Here is a 7,706-nt window from a genome sequence, read left to right as displayed (position 1 = left end):
AACGTCATCCAGGTTGGAGAAGAACAACCCCACGTTATGCCGATTAAAGCTTGTGGCTCTTGACAAACTTGTAGCCTCTGGTTTCCGCAACGACAGGTGTGAATGGCGTTTCAGGAATGCTGAGAACCAGTCTGGTCCTGCAGCCTTGTTTGCTGACCATGATTGTGGCCTACTGCCATGGCATATTGATAGGCTAGCATCCGGCACTGCATTGGTTTTAAGCCATAGCACATTGCTGCCGCTTTAACTAGATAGTCAGCAATATTATTTTCCTGTTCTTTTGTAAAGACAGAATGAACATTATATTGTGGCTCATAATGTTCAATAGTTCCCGCATTTACTTTTTGAACATATCTATGTAGTGTTGCTTTCTTAATTCCTGATTCGTTAGCAGCTATTCGTATGTTTTTACCATCTAAAATGACCGTATCAACAGCAGCCCTCATTTACTCTGCCGTAAACTGGGCAATTTTCCTATCAGGCCTCTTACGGACCATGACAACAGCTGAAATGTAAAATGGAGATGCTTTTAAGATCAATCGCAACATAAACTAGGCCTAAAGGTTTTTCAGGCCTAATCATACAGACAGGAGGTTAATTTAAGCTCAGTAGTATAACAATTAGTTTAAAATGCCATTCTAAGGAGGGTGTATATCATGTTGGGACACTATACTGTACTATGGGGCACAGTGGGACATGTCCCACTGTGCCCTGGCTGCAATGTCCCACTGTGCCCCAAACTGTTTTTTTGTTTTTTTAATCAATTCACCAACAATGCTGTGTACATGTACACTCCAATTGCTCCGATAAATTTTAGGCCCAGAACCAGGCCTATTGCGTCATGCATAATTAAACTTTGCACCATACAGGTGCTCAGTACAATCACATTTTGTATAACTTACCTAACATTTACTTTGCGAGGTAAAAATCAGTTTATTTGGGCTGAAACAAAAGCCCATGTAAATGGCTTCCTAAGATTTTAGCCAACATGTGGGTAATCCCATAATGCATTATAGGTGATGTCATCAGGGAATTCCCTCGACGTACTTTTGAGAACACTGGGTTATCTCACTGTGCCCCATGTCCCACTGTGCCCCGGTCTCCCCAATAGTTATAAATGCGCTTTAAATATGGTCTAGTACAAGTTTTGAACATCTTTTCATTGTAAGTACACGATGCATGGTTGAAATATTTAGGAACCCCTACTATTCAGGGGAATCCTCTGTGCGAGTCTTATGCGGTCTAGCTGGAATCGCTCCATGATCCGATCGGAAAAAATCGCATGCGTTCTCGCGCGGGCGCCGGACGGAAATCGCATTAATGGAAACACTTTATATAAAAACAATGTTATGCGATATTTGACGCATCCGTACTCGCACCGCAACCGCATTAATGGAAACATAGCTATCAGTGTGTGTGTGTGTGGGGGGGGGGGGGGGGGGGGGCACGTAAACCCTCTCCTCATATATTTAGAATTCCCATCATATTCTGATTACAGGAACGGACTTTATACTGCAATTTAACAGTATGTCAGCTGATGATTTTTTTTTTTTTTTTTGCTAACTGCTGAAGGCTCAATAGCTAATTATGTGGCAAAACATTGCAACAATAGACTAAAAATTAGAAACAAATATTACTTTTTGTGTTTAATCATCCCCAGTACTTTAAAGGTATGGTGGGCATGAGTGTCACATCAAAAATTATTATAATTGTGAATAAATATATATAATATATAATAATAATAATAAACCGAAAGAACAATGCACGTACTAGAATAGCCCAAGCGCTTTCAACTATTCTTAATAACTTCAGGGGAAATACAATATCATTACAATTAATACATATATTATATATGTATATATAATATATCTATATACCTATTATGTACCTATATATATATATATATATATATATATATATATATATATATATATATATATATATATATATATATTGTATACTAATTAGCATTAATATTACTATTATTAGAAGTAGTAGTATTTTAATATTTGTTACATGATTTATTCTATTCTATTTTATTTTATAGCTTGTAAAAGTTTGTCACACTTATATGTGTGTATGTGTGTGTGTGTGTATATATATATATATATATATATATTATATAAGAAACACATAGGCGAAATATTCATGGAATTATCTCTTTACTACAAAGTGGCATAATGTCGTTATTTATGATCGTATCAGAGTCAAATTTGACATGAGTATGTGACCATGTTCTTGCTATGGACTGACGGCGTTTTCGTCACCAAACAGCGTCGCACGAGGGCGCTGAAATCAGTACCTTGTGTGGCCACCAGCAGCAGCAAACACTGCGCGACATCTCCTTGGCATAAATAAGTCTCTGAATCCGGGCACCTGGAATCCTAGCCCATTCTTCCTGCAGTGCATGTGACAGTTGCGAAAGCGTCTGAGGCTCCGGGTCACGCTGGCGTACACGTTTGTCCAGTTCGTCCCATAGATGTTCAATGGGGTTGAGATCTGGCGATCTTGATGGCCATGGCAGCACATTAATGTTCTTTCTGTAGGAAATCCATTATTACACGTGCCGTATGCGGCCTGGCATTATTCTGCTGTAAGAGTTCTCTGTCGATCCAAAATGGGAAGCATGTGACGGCGAAGAATTTAATCCCGGTAGCGTGCAGCTGTCAGGTTGCCTTGTACGAACACAAGTTCACTTCTGCCGGTGTATGAGATGGCTTCCCACATCATGACACTCCCTCGACCGAATCTGTCAACTTGGGCGACTCAGTTGTTGGCAAAACGTTCATTGCGGCGTCTGTAAACATGTTGTCGTCCATCATGTCACTGTAGAAGAAAACGTGACTCGTCGCTGAACCATACTCGCTGCCAGTTTCCTCAAGTTCCACCCCTGTACATTCGTGCACCAGCGAACACGTAAATGTCGATGCTGAGGTCGCAGGACAGGGCCAACATACAGTCTCCTAGCCCGTAAACCAGCATCTCGAAGTCGGTTCCGAATGGTTTGTGAAGACACCCTTCTCAAACCAGGTATGCGTCCAGCAGTATTCGTTGCTGTGGCAGTTCGGTGACGCAAGTGCAGAACCCGGACGTAGCGATCTTGTGTTGCAGTTGTTACGCGAGGTCTTCCACCTCTGGGCCGCAGAACCCCCTATACAACCCATGCCGTGTGAGCTGGTACATTTTCGAGGAGCAGCAGAGGGTGGTTGACAGTTTTCTTCGCCGTTTTCGACGGATTGACTGATGCAACCGCCTAAGCAAATCAGAGTAATATTGACTATTAATATGGACATATGAGGCATACTGTCGATATAGATTAGTCTTTTGGCATCATAGAGAATGCTGCTCATGGTCTTGCTAGCAATGGGGTGGACATTGAATGTCTTTGGTGGTGGAGAATTGACGTGTTTCCACCGTTTCAAATGTTGCTTGGATTCAGGGTCATAGTTATGACTCCATGTTTGATACCTGGTTACTAAATGCTGTATAAGACGTTCCCAATCCAGATTCACCAGAGTCGCTTCCGAACATGGAATCAGAAGTCGACATTCTCGGCATCCAGTGAGCGCAGATTTTGCTCATACCCAAATGTTCATGGATAATGGATTTCACTTTGCCATAACTAACCCCAGAATGTCTACAATATCTCACACCGTCATTCTTCGATTCTTCTCACAATTTGTTTCACAGTCTTAACGTTTTCCTCGGTTTTCAATGTCCAAGGCCTGTCAGAACTGGGGTACCAAATTGGAAATCTGCAGTCATATCAGGTCATTAGAAATCGTGCCCCCCCCCTCGATGCGATTTTTTTTTCGTACGCATTTTTGACGCCGTCATCAAATGGTTTCATGCTCACAACACCCCAGTGATAATTTCTAGCCATGAGGACAAATGTTACCTTTCCGTAACACCTACTCTAAAACTAAGCCTTTTTTTTGGCTCTGTTTGCAGGAATACATATGATTTATGAAGTTATAGTTCTTTATTAGAAATGGAAAATTCGTTTAACATGGGTACTTGGATGACACAGTGCGCAACACACTGCCATCCCAAGTTGTTCCTACCTGTGGGGTTTGATGGTCCTGTATGCATCTGTATGAAAGATATGATCCGGACAAGAATTTACTGTTATGTGCAACAGACCGTGAACTGTAGGTCACAGTGACTTAGTAATAGTACACAACCGCCATCCCAAGTTGTTCCTACCTGTGGGGTTTGATGGTCCTGTATGCATCTGTATGAAAGATATGATCCGGACAAGGATTTACTGTTATGTGCAATAGACCGTGAACTGTAGGTCACAGTGACTTAGTAATAGTACGCGACACACCGCCATCCCAAGTTGTTCCTACATGTGAGGTCCGATAGCCCTGTATTAATCTGTATGAAAGATATGATCCGGACAAGAATTTACTGTTATGTGCAACAGACCGTGAACTGTTGGTCACAGTGACTTAGTAATAGTACACAACCGCCATCCCAAGTTGTTTCTACATGTGAGGTTTGATGGTCATGTATGCATCTGTATGAAAGATATGATCCGGACAAGGATTTACTGTTATGTGCAATAGACCGTGAACTGTAGGTCACAGTGACTTAGTAATAGTACGCGACACACCGCCATCCCAAGTTGTTCCTACATGTGAGGTCCGATAGCCCTGTATTAATCTGTATGAAATATATGATACGGACAAGAATTTACTGTAATGTGCAACAGACCGTGAACTGTAGGTCACAGTGACTTAGTAATAGTACACAACCGCCATCCCAAGTTGTTCCTACATGTGAGGTTTGATGGTCCTGTATGCATCTGTATGCAAGATATGTTCCGGACAAGAAAAAGTTAACAGACAGATAGACGGGCGTACGGACGGATAATGCCATAAAATAATACGACCCATCATAGATGTGCGTATACAAATGGAAAATATGCAATGAAAGTCAAACTTGATCTGTAACAGTATATGATAAAGCTATACAAAACATTTCAATATCTGAAGGCATTCTAATCGGCGGGCGGATGGACAGACTGACAGACAGACAGACAGACGGACGGACGGACGGACGGACGGACGGACGGACGACACAGACAGACGGATGGACAGACAGACAGACAGACAGACAGACAGACAGACGGATGGACAGACAGACGGACGGACGGACGGACGGACAGACAGACGGACAGAAATGAAACCTATAGTCCCCTCCGGTTGGACCAGTATGGGACTAACAATATCACAATGCATTTTCATACACAGTATTACAAAGTACACGTGTATTTATTCAGTTCCATCGCATGCTTACAAATACAGCTGTAATTGAAAAACATTTTCATACACAGTATTACAAAGTACACGTGTATTTATTCAGTTCCATCACATGCTTACAAATACAGCTGTATTTGAAAAACATTTTCATACACAGTATTACAAAGTACACGTGTATTTATTCAGTTCCATCACATGCTTACAAATACAGCTGTATTTGAAAAACATTTTCATACACAGTATTACAAAGTACACGTGTATTTATTCAGTTCCATCACATGCTTACAAATACAGCGGTATTTGAAAAACATTTTCATACACAGTATTACAAAGTACACGTGTATTTATTCAGTTCCATCACATGCTTACAAATACAGCGGTATTTGAAAAACATTTTCATACACAGTATTACAAAGTACACGTGTATTTATTCAGTTCCATCAGTTCCATCGCATGCTTACAAATACAGCTGTATTTGAAAAACATTTTTATTGCATTTTCCTAATAACATTTTCATCATTTTTAAAAACACATTTCCACAACATCATTACAAATACAGCTACTGCTGTCTACATTATTAACTGCAGTAATCTATAATTATTGTAGATACATTGATATGCTGTAGTTAATAATATTTTATCTTTTAGTTTTGCATTCATACAGAACATCTATTGACATTTTATTTCATTTTAACTTAGTTTTGTGCTTATATCCAATTAAGGTTCAAGCACGCTGTCCTGGGCACACACCTCAGCTATCTGGGCTGTCTGTCCAGGACGGTGGGTTAGTTGTTAGATGGTTAGTGGTTCGTGAAAGAGAAGAGGGTGTAGTGGCCTTACACCTACCCACTGAGTTCTTAAGAACTCACTCTGGTTTGGAGCCGGTACCGGGCTGCGAACCCTGTACCTACCAGCCTGTAATCTGATGGCTTAACCACTGCGCCACCGAGGCCGGTCTATTGACATTAATGTTTTTGTAATAATTAATCCAACCTATCTATAAACTGATCACATCATCAAAGTTGTCCATATCACACATCTCATAAATCAGTCATTTTAAAATTAAAAAGTCCAAAACATAAAATATATCATTCATTTGTCAGCATATATAATCACTCATCAGCCAAATGAACAAGAAGTATTTTTTACCGTTTTGGGCATGAAATCACATTTTTGTATATCAGAAATCTACATCTTAAAATATTGTAACCAACCATATATATTCAGTAAAAAATAGTTTTGGCATCGATACAAAATAAAGTTAAAGTTTGTTTTGTTGAACAACATCACTAGAGCACACTGATTTACTAATCAAGGAATATTGGATGCAGTTTTCACGGTCTTAGAAGAAACCTGCTACTTGTTTCCATTAGCAGCAAAGGATATTTTGCATGCACATCCCCACCAACAGGACAGCACATACCATTACTTTTCATATACCAGTCATAGGGCACTGGTTAGGACGGGGGGGGGGGGGAATAGCAAGCAGAGAATAGATCCCCCGAAATTATTTGATCTTACAATGCAAGCACCTCAGGTGATCACATGAAACTATTACTTCACAAATACTTTGTTAGTCTGCAACCAGGAGAAGATGAAAAGTGTGGGTTTTCAAAATATTTTACGGCTATAAATTGGGATACAAAACTGGAGTAGGGAGCAGCACCCTCTATTTATTGCTAGCTAAAACACTGTATAAATTTAAGTGGTTTTAACCAGCCTTGGTGGCGCAGTGGTTAAGCCATCATACTACAGGCTGGTAGGTACAGGGCTCACAGCCTGGTACCAGCTCCTACTCAGAGCAAGTTCTTAAGGGCTCCATGGGTAGGTGTAAGGTCACTACACCCTCTTCTCTCTCACTAACCACTAACCCACTGTCCTGGAAAGACAGCCCGGATAGCTGAGGTATGTGCCCATGACGTATTTCCGTGCTTATATCCAAGTAAGGTTCAAGCATGCTGTGCTGGGCACACACCTCAGCTATCTAGGCTGTCTGTCCAGGACAGTGTGTTAATTGTTAGTTGGCTAGTGAGAGAGAGGAGGGTGTAGTGGCCTTACATCTACCCACTGAGCCCTTAAGAACTCGCTCTGGGTGGGAGCCAGTACCGGGCTGCGAACCCTGTAGTCTGATGGCTTAACCACTGCGCCACCAAGGCTGGTCCCGTTTCTCAAGGCAAATGATAGTTCTACTACTAGAGTAGTAGACAATGGGAGATCAGTTTTACTGTCTACACTGATCGACTAGTACCACTATAGGAACTGTTACTGGAGTTGATGCTAAACATACAATGTATATAAGGGGTTCGGTAAATTATGAGTAATCATGAAAGTAATCACTGATTACGATTACATTAGCAATGTAACAGATTACGATTACATTAGCAATGTAACAGATTACGATTACATGGCATTCTGAAACGTAATCGATTACGTTTACCCC

Source organism: Gigantopelta aegis, chromosome 11 (assembly GCF_016097555.1).
Source record: "Gigantopelta aegis isolate Gae_Host chromosome 11, Gae_host_genome, whole genome shotgun sequence".
NCBI classification, from domain to species: Eukaryota; Metazoa; Mollusca; class Gastropoda; order Neomphalida; family Peltospiridae; genus Gigantopelta; species Gigantopelta aegis.
This window is presented reverse-complemented; position numbering follows the sequence as displayed.